Here is a 17804-nt window from a genome sequence, read left to right as displayed (position 1 = left end):
ACTCATGTTAAATATCTTAAGTGTATTTGCCCCAATTCGTCAATGTTAAAATACTTTAATATATTCATTTAACTCAAAGAATGTTAAAATAAATTGGCATGAGAGCTTAGAACATTTTCTACCATATTTTTTCTGGTTGTTTCTCACTATTAAGCTTTTTAGATTATGTGAAGAAATCTTTTAAAAAATTTTATTCGAGTGTAGCTGTTTTACAGTGTGCTGCTGTATAGCAAAGAGAACCATATATATATATATATATATATATATATATATATATATATATATACTTTTTTAGATTTCCTCCCCACTTAGGTCTCCACAGAGCACTGAGTAGAGTTCTCTGTGTTCTTACCACATTTTTAAAGTCTCACTTCTTATTTCATTTCATAAGAACTACTATATATTCAGTTTATCTTGTTTGTTATGAAGCATCCCAGCACTTTATCCTGTACATCCTCACTTTCTGATTAGCTCTATGCCAATATAACTTATGATTTTTAGATTCAAACATCTAATACAATATGCTCAAGTAAAAACACATGTGGTAAAAAGTGGGTTAAAGAATTAATAGGCACCTAGTAATTGTGAAAATGTTTGGTATCTCAATTTAAGATTACTTAAAGCAAATGATTACTTAAAGTCATCATTAGATTGTAATCATTAGTAATCATTAGATTAACTATCTATTCTTAATTTAGTTGTAGGTTTTTATCTTGGTCCTTTCTCTACAACATATTTCTTTTTCATTCTTCATCTCATTTTGTGAAATTTTCTGTGCTTGTGGTCTCAGACTCTGGCCTGGTCCAGCTCCCTCAAGTACAAGCTCACAAAGTCTCCAGCTGCTAAAGCTACACCTATCAGGACTGTGGGAGTCCTTATTGTCTAATCAGGCTTTCTGTAGGTGCTGAGTTGACAAAGCCAGTTGTGGGGGTATAAAATCGTGGTCTGTGCAGCTGTGAGATTTCACTTTTCTTCCTTAGATGTATGACCCTGGGGCTCAGCTGTGTTTTCCGCCCCCTCAGTGCGCGTGGGCCACCCACAGGCACCTGCTCCTCGGGCTGCCCTGGAGCACAGGAGTCCACCCTGGTGGCGAGGGTCATAGGGGAGGAGTCAGCAGCTGGGATCCTGAGATCACCCAACCCTGTGGGAGTCCTTGCTAGTGCCTGGCCAGGAGGGGCTGGCATAGGAGGAGAGGGGCTGCAATGGTGGTTCTTCCCTTTGGGCATCACTCAACAACGCTGCTCTGCTTCTCTGGTGGTTCAGGCTTCCTCCACAAGCATCCCGTTTGCAGAGCTCCTCCCTCCCTCCTGTCCCCTCAGGATGTCTCCTCACAGCCAACCGCAGTCCTCTGCCTGGGTCTGCTCTCCAAACCCCACATTTCAGGACCCAGCCCTCGTGTGCAATGTTGGACTCCTCGCTCAGGCTTGGGGAGCAGGGCTGTGGTTAGTACCATCGGTAGCGGCCTCACTCTGTCCTGCCTGCCTCTAACAGGTGCTGCCTTCTCTTCCCATAAGAGAATGAGGCTCCCTTCTGTCCCAGTGAGCTCCCCCAAGGGTTGCAGGTCCCATCCCACTTCCTCTCCTCTTCCCTTTCCTTCATTTGCTTTGGTCCCACCTGGCTAAACAGAATCTTTCTTGTCCTTTTAGGTGTCCATGGTCCTCTGCTAGTGTTCAGGAGGAGCTCCGTGAGACTTAATCCATTTCTAGATGTATTGATGCATTTGTGTAGAAAGACGAATTCCATGTCTTTCTAATCCTCTGTCATTTTGACTCCTTCCTTCTCTGTTTCATTCTTAATCTAGCTAAGGGTGTATCAGTTTTATGTAAATTGTAAACTATATTCACTGAGAATAGTAAGTAGAATAACTTGTTATTTGCCCTTTCAGCTGCGTCTTCTCTACACACCCAGTGTGTGATGCCAAGAAATCCAGGCTTCGAAGATTTATGTCCAATAGAAAACTTAAAAATATATGAAATATTTCACCTTGTAAATTTACATTTAATGAAAGACTGGGAACATACACGGGCATGTGAAGGACAGAGAAGATGTTATGATGGACATAACCCAACTGGGACAGTTTCTCATAATGTAAACATTACTGCCAAGAGAAATCAAAGTTGTGAATCCAACTGGGAAAAGCACCAATTTAAGTCATTAACGTCTGCAGAGAAGTGTATGTTTGTCAGCAAAGACCCACATCGTGTTTTGACATATACATGTTCTCTGAAAGGAACTGTGGAAAATCTGGAAAGTCATCTAGTCTCTACTGCAGATAATCATTCAAACCACTCTAAATGCAATATTCAATTAAACATGCATTCAAATATGTCTGACGTCCAGAAATTTTAAAATGAGGGAAAAGATTCCCAGTGTAATCAACTTGAGGGATCCTTTAGCAAGGGTTCAGTATTCTTCAAACAACAGATATTTTTTCCCTTTTCCAAAATCTGCAATTTTGATAATAATGGAAGAGACTTTATTCAGACATCAATGGTCAATGCATATGGGGGTATAGTTAACGCAGGACAACTTTTCATGTATCATAAAATGAGTAAGGCTTTAAGCAAGAGCTCTACCCCCAATAACTACAAGAGTCTTTATGATGGAGTGAGAAAGTATTTATTCAATGAAACTGGACATAACATTGACCAAGGCTCAAGTCTCATGAAACACCAGGGAAATCCATTTTTAGACAATGATTCTGGAAGTAATAAATGTAGGAATATCTTTTATCAAAGAGCAGATGTTTCTCTGTATAAAAGTGTGGATATTGGAAAGAAGGCTTATAATTGTAGTGAATATAGTAAAGTTTGTAATCAGTCTTGTAAACTTGAACAACAGCAGAGTATTCAGAATGTGGAGAAACATTACAAGAGTAACACATGTGGGAAAATAGTCACTAAATCATTAAATCTAAGTAGCCATAGGAAAATCCATACAGAAAGGAAGCCTTTCAAATGTACAGAGTGTGGCAAAGCCTTTATCTGTTCCTCGTGTCTTACTCAACATCAACAAACCCATACTGGGGAGAGACCTTATAAATGTAAGGAATGTGGCAAAGTCTATACCTGTTGCTCAAATCTTACTCAACATCAGGTAATTCATACTGGAGAAAAGTCTTACAGATGTAGAGAATGTGGCAAAGCCTTTAATAGGTGTTCATATCTCACTATGCATCAGCGAATTCATACTGGGGATACTCTATACAAATGTAGAGAATGTGCCAAAGCCTTTATCTGTGGCTCACATCTTATTCAACATCAGCAAATTCATACTGAAAAGAAGCCTTATAAATGCACAAAATGTGACAAGTCTTTTAAGCGGCGTGGAAGCCTAACTCAATATCACATAATTCATACTGGGGAGAAGCAGTATAAATGTACAGAGCGTGGCAAAGCCTTTAGGCACAGCTCAAGTCTCACTCAACATTAGTGAATCCATTACTGGAGAGAGACCTTATAAATGTAAATATTGTGGCAAAGCCTTTAATTGTAAATCACATCTTACTCAACATAAGCAAATTCATCCTACAAGCAAGACTTATAAATGTACTGAATGTGGTAAACCCTTTAATCAGAAGTCAAGTCTTTCTAGACATCAGATAATTCATACTTGGAGAGAAACCTTATAAATTAAGGATTGTAGCAAAGCCTTTAATTGTAAATCACATTTTACTCAACATGAGCAAATTCATCCTACAAGGAAGCCTTATAAATGTACAGAATGTGGTGAAGCCTTTAATCAGAGGTCAAGTCTTTCTAGACATCAGATAATTCATACTTGGAGAGAAACCTTATAAATGTAAGGATTGTGGCAAAATCTAACCAAATTTCAAGCCTTACCAACATCAGCAAATTCACATTGGGCAGAAATCATCCAGATGTAAAGAAACGTGGCAAAGCCTTTACCCAAAGCTCAAGTCTTGGTCAGCATCAGAGAATTCATCCTTCAGAGAAACTTAAAAGCCTAAATATAAGGAAAGTGGCAAAGGCTGTCATCACTCTCGCCTCACTCAATGTCAGAGAACACGTACTGGAGAGAAACTCTGGTAATATAATAAGTGATGAAAGAGGTTTGTCCTAAATACACACTTTAGAAAACATGAGCCTGTGTTTATACAAGAAAGGTATGTGAGTGATGTAAAAACAGATGTAGGAAAGTATTTAATCAATCATCAAATCTAAATAGGTATCAGAGAATGTGTACTAGAAAGCATTTCATCACTGCTCTTCTCTGAATTCACTCTAAAGGAGAATTACTGTATATGAACTTACGTTTTTGATGGTTGATGCCCCAAAGATAAGAGAAGCCCTTGTGTATTAGGTGGGCATGATTTATATTTATTCTTCATCAGAAGATTAAGGACACAGTAATGTAAAATGTACAGTGAACATCTAAATGGAGGCGTTCTGTCATTGAAGTCAAACATCCCTGGAGGTCACCATGATATCGGTGATCAGGGAATGATTCTGTGTATTAAAGTAAGGCAGGTTTGTTCTAAGTTTTCACTAGTTATGTCACTTGTTTTTTAAGGATGAAACAATGACAGTTCACTGAAATCTTGGTATATCTTTATAGTATCACCGAAATCTTGATGTATCTTGATAATATCAATAGTTCACTGAAATCTTGATTTATCTTGATAATATCAACAGAAATAGATCAATAATAACAGTTCACTGAAATCTTGATATATCTTTGTAATATCTTTATAGTATCAACAGAATATTAGTTGACATGGCTGAAATATTGACATCTTCTCTGATACCCTAGAAAAGAACTGGACACCCTTCCTGGAAAAGTCATGTGATTAACATAGGTTCCTGTTTATGAAACAATTAGCCTCCATTCTGTACACCATAGAAATACTTTTCTCAGATCATTATATCAAAGGCATGAATATCTTTCTCTGTGCTTGTAACTGGTTATTTTGATCAAGGATCCCACAGTGAACTGTAAAAGGTTTTATGCCAACTGTATGTGCTATTAATATATGTTAATTAATAAAACTGAGTGGTCTTTAGTGATACAGTTGATGTGGAATGAAGTGTTAACCCACCACCAACTTTAACCTCTCCCACCTTCTTTAAGGTTGCAGGGAAGAAATGAAGCATCAACTATTTGCTGCCCTTAATCCTCAAATAATGTCACATATTTTCCATAATTTCTACAATGTACCTTCCCCCGGCCCCTCTCTATAACTGCGGGGACGCTGTGACAGTTCTAATAAGAAGGACCATACAGAGTACTGTTGAGAGCTTCCCTGACTTCTCCGTGCTGTTGCTGCCCCAGCGTCTGTCTGGGGAGCAGGCAGCCTGCGGTTCCTTGAACTGACACCAGCCAGTCCTGTGAGCACTTCCACTAGATGACCCCCTTCCTTGAGACCAGCGGTCTTGCTGAACCCCAGGGTCTACTTTACAGGCCCTCCTTCAATGACACTCTCATAGCGCTCACCAGAATCCTGCTCCTCTTGGTTGGAATGGACCCATCCACGCTCAGCCTGAGGAGCCCACAGCACTTCACCCAGGGTCCCTTAGAAAGGCCTGAACCCCAAGTACTGGAGCTTTCTCACCCTGGTTCTAGCCTTGACCTCCCTCAGGGGGCCCTCAAGGTTTGCTGTTAATTCACTCACGACCTTGAGTAATAAACTCATCTGCATCAATTTCCATTGTGCTTTTTTGTTGACCTGAGACTCTCCATTCCTGCTGGAGGTTCCTTTTAACAAATGTAAATTTAAGAAAGTCACAAAAATATAATTAAAGCCATATTTATCAAAATCTGGAATCATATTTATACAATTTTATCTATTTTTCTTTGCACATATTCTTTGTCTCAACTTATGGAACACAGTATTTCATGGCTTTGACCTACACTGAATACAAAATGTAAATATACGAAGGTATATTTTAAGAGTATGAAACCTAAGAAGAAGAGCAGTGTGGGTATATGTGTTTATACACATGTCTTTTGCAGAGTTTAGAAATGTTAAATCAAAACTGGTCATTCCAAAACTTTTGATGAGTTACTAACTAAAAACCTTAGATTCAGAAAGTAAATCTAATTTGTTTACTTTTCATTGAATTCATTTCTGCCATATTTCATGAATCCTTGTTTTGAGATTCTTTCCATGCAGATCCCATTTTGCTTACTGGCCTGTTAATTATGAAAAATCTATTTTGTGGGGTTTTTTTTAGTTCAAAATTTATGAACTTTACCTATCTGCTCAAGGATTTTCAGAACAGCTTTTATTAAATTTCATGGAGATCAGAAATTAGTTTCAAGATGAGATTAATTTCCCCATGAGCATATTAATTTGATCTTGTTTAATATGTTCCATTACTTCCTTCTTAATTTGAGAGGAACACTAAGAGAATCTTTTTTTTCTGATTGTTTCTTTCATTTCTTATAATTGACTTCATCAGGGTTAAACAGTTTATTGTGACAATTGATCAGGAGAAAATCCAGAAATTTCATAAGTGATTGTGTTGCTTAGGCAATTATAAGAAGTGAACAAATACACTGAAGCTGATGGGTGCATGATAGAGTATCTGTAATTAAAAGCAAAATACTTCAGGGGCTTCCCTGGTGGCTCAGTGGTAAAGAATCTGCCTACTAAGGCAAAGAGTCAGACATGACTGAGCAACTGAACAACAAAAACAAGGCAGAAGACACAGGTTCGATCCCTGATCTGGGAAGATCCCTCATCAGTTCAGTTCAGTTGCTCAGTCATGTCCGACTCTTTGCGATCCCATGAACCGCAGCACGCCAGGCCTCCCTGTCCATCACCAACTCCTGGAGTTCACTCAAACTCATGTCCATTGAGTCAGTGATGCCATCCAACCATCTCATCCTCTGTCGTCCCCTTCTCCTCCTGCCCCCAATCCCTCCCAGCATCAGAGTCTTTTCCAATGAGGCAACTCTTCGCATGAGGTGACCAAAGTACTGGAGTTTCAGCTTTAGCATCATTCCTTCCAAAGAAATCCCAGGGCTGATCTCCTTCAGAATGGACTGGTTGGATCTCCTTGCAGTCAAGAGTCTTCTCCAACACCACAGTTCAAAAGCACCAATTCTTCGGCCCTCAGCCTTCTTCACAGTCCAACTCTCACATCCATACATGACCACTGGAAAAACCATAGCCCTGACTAGACAGACCTTTGTTGACAAAGTAATGTCTCTGCTTTTGAATATGCTATCTAGGTTGGTCATAACTTTCCTTCCAAGGAGTAAGCATCTTTTAATTTCATGGCTGCAATCACCATCTGCAGTGATTTTGGAGCCCCAAAAAATAAAGTCAGCCACTGTTTCCACTGTTTCCCCATCTATTTGCCATGAAGTGATGGGACTGGATGCCATGATCTTAGTTTTCTGAATGTTGAGCTTTAAGCCAACTTTTTCACTCTCCTCTTTCACTTTCATCAGGAGGCTCTTTAGTTCTTCATTTTCTGCCATAAGGGCAGTGTCATCTGTATATCTGAGGTTATTGATATTTCTCCCGGCAATCTTGATTCCAGCTTGTGCTTCATCCAGCCCAGTGTTTCTCATGATGTACTCTGCATAGAAGTTAAATAAGCAGGGTGACAATATACAGCCTTGACGTACTCCTTTTCCTATTTGGAACCAGTGCATGCTGCAGAGTCACTAAGCCCGTGCGCCACAGCTATAGAACCTGTGACCGGAGCCCACAAGCCACAACTCCTGAACCCTCTTGCACAACTACTGAAGCCCGCACACCTGGAACCCGTGCTCCCCAACAAGAGATGCCACCACAATGAGAAGCCCGCAACCGCAACCAGAGAGTAGCCCCACCTCACTGCAGCTAGAGAAAAGACCACGCAGCAATGCAGACCCAGCACAGCCAAAGATAAATAAATAAAATCAGTTTTGAAAAAGAAAAAGAATTCAATAGATTGAGGCTATAATCTGAAGTAAGAGGTAGAAAATACACCGGATGAAGAATTCTTCGTGTGGCGAGAGGGTACCTGCTGTCGTGGGATACAAACTGAGACTCTAAATTTAGGAGAAAAATCTATGTGTTTTATTGCTGAGTTATCTCCAGTTTTTGTATTTTCCTTGTAGGTATTTTTGCTACATGAGTCACACTCATGAGCCTTCCTTGTCTGTGTTATGACTACAGAGTTCTCAGTGTTCTCACGTGTGTCATCCGTGCAGGACCTGATAGGATTTTATGAGTGCTTTTGAATTTTTCTCATGCATTGAGAAATTAATTTTAACTGCAGAAATTGATGCCACTTAGGAGATTTGAATGCAACTTTCTGATCCCTTAATTGAGATAAAACGGGAAGAGCATCAAGTTCTAGAGGTTTCATTCAGGCAATTATACTTGACCAAGATGTGCAAAAACATCCTTTTAAAAAATATATATGTATATATTTATTTATTTATTTTTGGCTGTGCTGGGTCTTCATTGCTGCGCAGGCTTTTCTGTGGTTGCGTGAGCAGGGGCTACTCTCTAGTTGCGAAGAGGGGAGCTACTCTTCCTTGAAGTGTGTGGGATTCTCACTGCCGTGGCTTCTCTTGTTGCGGAGCACAGGCTCTAGGGCACACAGCGTTCAGAAGTTGCAGCTCCTGGGCTCAGTAGTTGTGGCGCCCGGGCCCTAGAGCACAGAATCAATAGTTATGGTGCACGGTTTAGTTGCTCCAAGGCATGTGGGATTTTCCTGGATCAGGGATCGAACCTGTGCCTCCTGCATTGGCACAAGGATTTTTTTACCCACTGAGCCACCAAGGAAGCCCCAGATGCTGTGTGTGATGCTGTTTTTCTTAGTGAGGAACACACCACCCATTGAGAGCACACATGAGAGCTCTCTGGAAATGTATGGAGGAAACTGCAAGGAAGCTCTCTTTGATCCTTCCAAAGTCTTAGACTGCTAGTGCGGGGGAGGAGGGGGGGATGTGTTCTGATGAACAAGTGACAGATATGAGAATGTGGCAAACACAGTAGGTTTCTGAGAATCCAGAAAATGCAATGCTGTCCTCCTGAGAGGCGAGTTTCTGGGCAGCACAGAACACCAACACTACTAGACAGAGGTTATTACACTTTCCCAGACTTAGATCTGGGAGAAATGGAAACAGTGACAGACTTTCTTTTCTTGGGCTCCAAAATCACTGCAGATGGTTACTGCAGCCATGAAATTAAAAGATGTTTGCTTCTTGGAAGAAAAGCTATGACAGTTCAGTTGGTCAGTTGTGTCTGACTCTTTGCAACCCCATGGACTGCAGCACATAGGATTCCCTGTCCATCACAAACTTCTGGAGCTTGCTCAAACTCATGTCCATCAAGTCGATGATGCCATCCACCATCTCATCCTCTGTTGTCCCCTTCTCTTCCCACCTTCAATCTTTCCCAGCATCAGGCTCTTTTCCAATGAGTCAGTTCCTCATATCAGGTAGCCAAAGTACTGGAGTTTCAGCGTCAGCATCCGTCCTTCCAATGAATATTCAGAACTGCTTTCCTTCAGAATGGACTGGTTGGATCTCCTTGCAGTCCAAGGGACTCTCAAGAGTCTTCTCCAACACCACAGTTCAAAAGCATCAATTCTTCAGTGCTCAACTTTATGGTCCAACTCTTATATCTGTACATGACTACTGGAAAAACCATAGCTTTGACTAGACAGATGTTTGTCGGCAAAGTAATGTCTCTGCTTTTTAATATGCTGTTTAGATTGGTCATAGCTTTTCTTCCAAGGAGCAAGTGTCTTTTAATTTCATGGCTGCAGTCATAGTCTGCAGTGATTTTGGAGCCCAAGAAAATAAAGTCTGTCACTGTTTCCATTGCTTCCCCATCTGTTTGCCATGAAGTGATGGAACTGGATGCCACAATCTTAGTCTTTTGAATGTTGAGTTTTAAGCCAGCTTTTTCACCTTCCTCTTTCATTTTCATCAAGAGTCTCTTCAGTTTCTCTTCACTTTCTGCCATAAGGGTGGTCATCTACGTATCTGAGGTTATTGTTATTTTTCCCGGCAATCATGAATCCAGCTTGTGCTTCATCCAGCCCTGAATTTTGCATGATGTATTCTGCATATAAGTTAGATAAACAGGGTGACAATATACAGCCTTGATATCCTCCTTTCCCAATTTGGAACCAGTCTGTTTTTCCATGTCCAGTTCTAACTGTTGCTTCTTGACCTGCATATAGATTTCTCAGGAAGCAGGTAAGATGGCCTGGTATTCCCATCTTCTTAAGAATCTTCCACAGTTTGTTGTGATCCACACAATCAAAACAAACATAGTGTATTAAAAAGTGGAGGCATCACTTTGCTGACAAAGGTCTGTATAGTCAAAGCTATGGTTTTTCCAGTAGTCATATATGGATATGAGAGTTAGATGATAAAGAAGGCTGAGCGCCAAGGAATTGATGCTTTCAAACTGTGGTGCTAGAGAAGACTCTTGAGAGTCTCTTGGACTGCAAGGAGATCAATCGGTCCTAAAGGAAATCAACCCTGAATATTCATTGGAAGAACTGATGTTGAAGCTGAAGCTCCAATACTTTGGCTACTTGATGCAAAGTGCCGACTCATTGGAAAAGACCCTGATGCTGGGAAAGATTGAAGTCAGGAGGAGAAGGGGATGACAGAGGATGAGATGGTTGGATGGCATCACTGATTCAATGGGCATGAGTTTGAACAAACTCTGAGAGATAGTGAAAGACAAGGAGGGCTGGTGTGCTGCAGTCCATGGGGTTGCAAAGAGTTGGACATGACTGAGAGACTAAACAAGAAAGCACCTGTTAAAACTTACTATTGGGGGTACTTTTAGGGGGAGAAATTTATAAATTTCCATCTTTCTGTGGACATTTTTCTATTTAGGCTTTCTGTAACTACTTGGGAATGGGTCCATATTGGTAAAACATATTTTAGTGGAAAACATCTTTATCACCACCTAGACTTCCAAATTAGCTGACACTGAGTTGGACAAATATATACAATAATTTTTAATATAAAAATTGCTATCATCATGGTCTTCCTTTTAATTATAGGGCTTAGAAATCCTCAGGCAGTTTGGTTCTATTTCTCTGGTCATACTTAAGCGATGCTGAAGCTCAGGGGTCAGGAAAGAACTCACTGTTGGGTAGAAAAATTTCTCAGAGGAACAGAGAAGTCAGCACAATACAAGAGTTTCATTGCCAGGCTCTCAGCTGTCAACTCAGCATTTCCTGCTCATTCCATATGAGAATCTATCTGCCTCCCCAGATCGTATAAAAGAAAAAGCCTCTCAGAGCACTGCAGTGGTCTCTTTGGGAATGACAAGTTGATTGTAGTTCTTTTGGGGGAGGGTAATTAACAGTTTTTAGAAAGTTAATTAAAAATTTTACACAAGTATCCCCTTGTTCCATGAGCCTACCTTCTCATTGCAGCTAAAAGTGAAAAGATAATCGCAATTCTGAGGGAAGAGGAGGTCATGGAATCACAAATCCATATCTAGGGGTGTGACAGCCTCCATCTAATACAGGTGCTGATTTTCAAACAGCACACCTCCTCCCACAGTGTCCTGGCAACAGAAAGGAGTCAGATACCCATTCTCTATTTCAATCTGAGAAGAAGAGTCTGCAGACAAGGAGTATCAGGAACTGAGATAAGTGGTTATTTCAGATAAAAAAGAAATTCTTCAGGGTTCAAAGCTAGTCCAGTGCCAAAGCCACACAGAAAGGATTCTGACTCTTGAGCTGGACCAGTAAAGAGAGGCCAGGACTAGAGATCCAACAGCAATCCACAACCGCTCTGAATTTATAGTGTGTAATTTAGTGTAATCCACAATGACCTTGATTCCTGGCATTGAGTGTGAGTGACAATGCAGCTTGACTTTTAATTATCTTAAGAACCTTAGGGTTTTTTTCTTTTGTTTATTTTTGGCTGCACTGAGTCTCCACTGGTGCATGGGCTTTCTCTAGTCGGGGTGAGCAGGGCCACTCCTTGTGGTGCCCAGGCTTCTCACTGCAGTGGCTCCTCCTGCTGCAGAGCACAGATTCTAGGCGCTCAGTCTTCAGTATTGAAGCATGTGGGCTCAGGAGTTGCAGTGTGCCGCTCTAGAGAGCAGGCTCAAAACTGCCGGCGCACAGGTTAGTTGCTCGAGGACATGTGGAATCTTCCTGGGCGGACCAAGGATTGAACCTGTGTCCCCTGCACTGGGAGGTGGATTCTTATCACTGTGCCACCAGGGGAGTCCGTAAGAACTGTAGTTTTGAACTCAGTCTGAAGTTCAGCCTCGTTTACTGAAATCAGACATTAAATTTTCGGGGTTATTGCAGGTGTGCGTGACTATGACCTTCTGCATCTAGTAATGAGTAAGAGGAATCTACAGGTCACTTAGTCCTGTGCAGAAACGGTGAACCCAAATGACAGTTCCTGGTATAAAACTGTTTGCTTTATCTCTGAGTATATGAAGTGCTTAATGGAGACAGTAATTGTTATCTCCTGAAAATGTCTTAGGTCTGTTAAATTGATGAGACTGTTTTCCCTATTGAAGAAAAAGAATCAGCACATAAGAAAAGTGTACATTTATAGTAATGAGTTTCAGATAACCCCAGTCAGGCTCAAATACACCATGATACTTTCACTCATCTAAAAATATTCTACTATCAATTGTTGCTGTTGTTTAGTTGTAAGTTGTGTCTGACTCTTTGTGACCCCCGTGGACTATAGCCCACCAGCTTCCTCTGTCATTGGATTTCCCAGGCAAGAGTACTGGAGTGGGTTGCCGTTTCTTTCTCCAGGGGATCTTCCTGACCTAGGGATTGAACCCATATCTCCTGCATTGGCAGGCAGTTTCTTTACCACTGAGCCACCAGGGAAGCCCAAAATATAATGGCACATTACCAAAAGAGCTCAATATCTATTTAAACTTGGGAGAACAGAGCTACCTGGATTTGTCAGACATCACAGTGATTAAATGTGCTAGATTTGTTACGAGCCAAGTCAGGTTTCAGTCCTTTCTTGCCCATGCTGGTTTAGTTGCTAAGTCATGCCAGGCTTCCCTGTCCTTTACCATCTCCCTGAGTTTGCTCAGACTCATGTTCATTGAGTCAGTGATGCCATCCAACCATCTCATCCTCTGTCACCTCCTTCTCCTCCTGCCCTCAATCTTTCCCAACATCAGGTTCTTTTCCAGTTAGTTAGCTCATCACCTCAGGTGGCCAAAGTATTGGAGCTTCAGCTTCAGCATCAGTCCTTCCAATGAATATTCAGGGTTGATTTCCTTTAGGATTGACTGCTTTGATCTCCTTGCTGCCCAAGGGACACTTATGAGTCTTCTCCAGCACCACAGTTTGAAGACATCGATTCTTTGACACTCAGCCTTTTTTATGGTCCAACTCTCACATCCATACATGATTACTGGAAAAACCATAGCTTTGACTATACAAACTTTTGTCAGTGCTATCTAGACCTTCATAGCAGTGATTCACTCATTTATAAGAGCTCTTTTTTCCAGATTTTTTCTGCTTTTATTTTATTCATTTTAAGTTAATTTTTTATTCGAGTTTGTCGGGGCAGTCTGAGCGTGGGTTGGAAAAGAATTTCCAGACACAGAGTATTTCAGAAGGGAGCACACTTATTAAGAGCAGGGAGCAGAGATAATGAAGGTGCTAACAAATGCAGGTGGCTGGAGAGAGCCTGTGCTTTTCGTGGGTTAGTAGCTGATTTTTATAGTCTCAAGACCAAGACGATTCCTGCTGGAAGGCTAGCATTAGGTTATTGGATAGGGCACTATAGGGTGACTACCAGGATGGGCATTTTTGCCTAATTTGTGGAAAGGAAGTCTGCTGGTGATGATGGCAAGAGGTGGGCCAGAGCTTTTGGCAGGGGTTACAAAGGGGTTTTTCCAATGGTGATCTGACATTCACCATCAGTCCCAGGAACTCCAGGTGGGGACAGCTTAAAATGAAAGCTCCCAAGTACATTGGATCCACTATTTTCCTCTGCTGGGTTGTGGGCATGCTGATAAATATTCGATTTACTAGGTATATGAAACATCAATGGAGTAACAGAAACATCACAAAGAAGAAAGATTTAGGATTGTGTTATGGTTTGATTCATAATAGAATCAAAGTCTTACTGAATGTAGGATGGTTTTTACTTCCTGCTGTTTCATGTCTGGTGTTCATGATCTGGTCCAGTGTCTCCATGGTTTTCATCCTGGACAGCCACAAGCGAAGGGTGCAATACATTCATAGGATCAGCATCTCTTCAAGATTCTCCCTCAAACCTAGAGCCACCCAGAGCATCTTGTCCTGGTGAGCACCTTTGTGTCTTTGTACAGTGTATCCTCCATCTTTCACATTTGTTTGGCTCTTTTTAACAATCCCAGCTGGTGGCTGGTGACTCTGCCCCAACTATAAGCCCCTACATTCTCATGAGTCATGGTTGCAGAGTACCCAGGCTCTCCTTTCCTTGGATAAAGATGAAATAATCACCTAATCTTACGTTGTTAGGTCACTAAGTTGTGTCTGACTCTTCGTAATCCCATGGACTGCAGCACACCAGGCTCCCCTGTCCTTTACTATCCCCAGGAGTTTGCTCAAATTCATGTCTATTGAATTGGTGATGATATATAACCATGTCATCCTCTGCCACCCCTTTCTCCTTTTGTATTCAGTCAATTTGCATGGCCAAAGTATTGGAGCTTCAGCATCAGTCCTTCCAAAGAATATTCAGGGTTGATTTCCTTTAGGATTGACTGGTTTGAAATCCTTGTAGTCCAAGGGACTGTTAAGAGTCCTCTCTAGCACCACAAGTTGAAATCATCAGTTCTTCAGCGCTCAGCCTTCTTTATGGTCCAACTCTCACATCCATACCTGACTACTGGAAAAGCCATAGCTTTGACTAGATGGACCTTTGTTGGCAAAGTAATGTCTCCGGTTTTTAATATGCTGTCTAGGTTGGCCATAGCTTTTCTTCGACAGAGCAAGAGTCTTTTAATTTTGTGGCTGCAGTTGCCATCCACAGTGGTTTTGGAGCCCAGGAAAGTAAAGTCTGTCTCTTGTTAGGGTTCACAAGGGGCTCATAGTGTATAGTTTAAAAATGGCCCGTTGTGGTGACCTGACAAACAGGGGATGAAGTCACAGTGACCAAATTGCCCTGGTGGCATCCTGTTTTTTCCTTAAGGTGATATCCTGTTTCCCCCTGCTGGTGCCAGTTTCTCAACTATGTGACCCCCTCAACCATGAGACCCCTTCAACTCCCTGATAACAAGACCCCAGCTGCGGGCTAAAGATACACTAAGGGCCCCTCCCTTTGGGGCGCAATTTCCCATCAATAAGGTATAACAAGGGTTGGCTGTAAAAAGAGAGCACTGGCTTCTCTCTAAAGTCAGCCACTTTCTCTCTTCCTATAATAAATCTTTCTCTGCCTGACTGCCCAGCTTGCTCTCTTTGTCTCTATGCTTGTCTTACATCACTGTTTCCTCTTTTTCCCCATCTATTTGCTGTGAAGTGATGGGACTGTGTGTCATGATCTTAGTTTTTTGAATGTTGAGCTTTAAGTAAAAAAAAGAAAGAAACATATCATATATCAACACATATATGTGGAATCTAGAAAAAAGGTATAGATGATCCTATTTGCAAACCAGAAGCAGAGACAAAGACCTAGAGAAGAAATGTATGGACACCAAGGGGGGAAAGGGCGTGAGGGAGATGAATCGGGAGATTGGGATTGACACGCATCCACTATTGATGCTGTGTATAAAAGAGATAACTGGATGAGAATGTACTCTACAGCACAAGGAAGTCTACTCAATGCTCTGTGGTGACCTGGGTCAGAAAGAAGCCCCAAAGGGAGCGGGTTATATGTATATGTGTGACTGGTTCATTTTGCTGTGCAGTAGAAACGAACCCAACTTTGTAAAGCAAGTGTACTCTAGTAAGAATTAATTTTTAAAATTTCAGTGTTATCCAAGGATTGGCAGAGGTGCGGCTATGAATATTCTGTGTCTAGAGGATTTTCTGGACAGTGAAAACTATTTGTGGGAACCTTTTATTTTTTTTTTACTGGTCAGTTTTTTAATTCAAAGAATTTGAATTCTTAAAGAATAGTCAATAACATGGGTACCAGATGTCTCAAGAAATATTTCAGTCCCTTGAACTCCATGTACCATTGAACTTAGAAGTATTAAAAAGTACATTGAGAAGGGTCTTTGGTTTTCATATTATTAAGTCTGAATACTATAACCTTCTTAGCGAAAAACATAGGCAGAAGACACTATTTGACATAAATCTCAACAACATCTTTTTTGATCCATCTACTATAGTAATGGAAATAAAAGCAAAAGCAAACAAACTTAGACCTAATTTAACTCAAAAGCTTTTGCACAGCAAAGGAAACCACAAATAAAACAAAAAGCCCTACAGAATGGGAGAAAATATTTGTGAAGGATGTGACTGACAAGGAATTAGTCTCCAAAATTTACAAAGAGTTCATGTAACTGAGTATCCAAAAAACAAACAATCCAATCAAAAAATGGGCAGAAGACCTAAACAGACATTTCTTCAAAGAAGACATACAGATGGCCAAGAGGCACATGAAAAGATGCTCAGCATCACTATCATTAGAGAAATGCAAATCAAAACTGCAATGAAATATCACCTTACAACAGAATGCCCGTCATCAAAAAATCTACAAATAATAAGTGCTAAAGAGGGTCAGGAGAAAAGAGAAGCCTCCTTGGTGGGAACATCACTGTTAGAAAGAATGTAAACTGGTACAGCAATGTGGAGAACAGTATGAAGTTTCCTTTAAAAAAAAAACTAACAAAAATAAATGGAAACCTTTAATAATGGATACATGTCATTATATGTTTCTCCAATGTCACAAACTGTACAACCCTGAAAGTGAGCTATAAGGTAAAGTATGGACCTAAATACTGATGTCACTATAGATTCATCAGTGGTAACAGAAGTACCCCTATGGTGGAAGATGATGATAAAGAAGGAGGTTACACATAGTGTGGGAATAAGAAGCATATGAAAATTTCTGCACCTTTCTCTGAATTTTTACTGTGAAACTAAACCTTCTCTAAAAAATCTTTAAACTTAAAAATACATTGTTATTGGCGTATTCACACTTCATGGTTAAAAAGATTTAATGCTGTCAAATAATATTTAGAAAATGGTATGTTTCCCTTGTTTTATTTTTACCTCAATTAATGCACTTATAGATGTGATAAAATATCAAGTAAAGAGTAGAGAGAGAACAAACCATAGCCACATAATCCTTTTCTTTTTTTAAAAAATATCTATTTATTTGACTGAATCAGGTTCTAGTTGTGGGAGCATGGGCTTAGTTGCCCTGTGGCATGTGGGGGCCTAGTTCCCTGACCAGGGATCAAACCTGCGTTCTCTGCATTGCAAGGCACATTCTGAACCATTGGCCCACCAGGGAAATCCCTCAAACAATTCTTAAAATGTAGAAACACACATACAATAGGGCAGCAACACCAAAAAAAAATTCTCATCTGCTAATTCAGTTACAGTGTACCTTTTTACTTAATATTAATCACTACTTCCTTTGTGTATCATCAAATACACATTTATGGCATCATTTCCAAAGGCTTTGGTCCCTTCCCAACAAACATTTTAATCCTGCATGACTGCCTTTGGTTCATTTTCAAAGAAAGCTGTGATGTAAATACCTTCGTGCCCCTGGTCTCTGAAGATGGAGGCCCCCTCACCTGCGGGTAGATGGTCACAAGGCTAATCATTTTGTGAATGAATGTGGGCCCAGGGGGTCTCCCCAGGTGGCTCAGTGGTAAAGAACCCACCGGCCGATGTAGAAGATCCAGGAGACTGGGTTCC

At 40.8% G+C, this 17804-nt stretch overlaps 1 pseudogene; it reads left to right on the top strand.

Moving 5' to 3' along the window:
- Nucleotides 1-2623: 2623 nt before the first annotated feature.
- Nucleotides 2624-4112, top strand: LOC139182091 (zinc finger protein 43-like; annotated as a pseudogene).
- Nucleotides 4113-17804: the final 13692 nt, after the last annotated feature.

Source organism: Bos indicus, unplaced genomic scaffold (assembly GCF_029378745.1).
Source record: "Bos indicus isolate NIAB-ARS_2022 breed Sahiwal x Tharparkar unplaced genomic scaffold, NIAB-ARS_B.indTharparkar_mat_pri_1.0 scaffold_80, whole genome shotgun sequence".
Classification (NCBI taxonomy): Eukaryota; Metazoa; Chordata; class Mammalia; order Artiodactyla; family Bovidae; genus Bos; species Bos indicus.
Note: the sequence above shows the minus strand (reverse complement) of the source record. Positions and strands in the feature narration are given on the sequence as shown.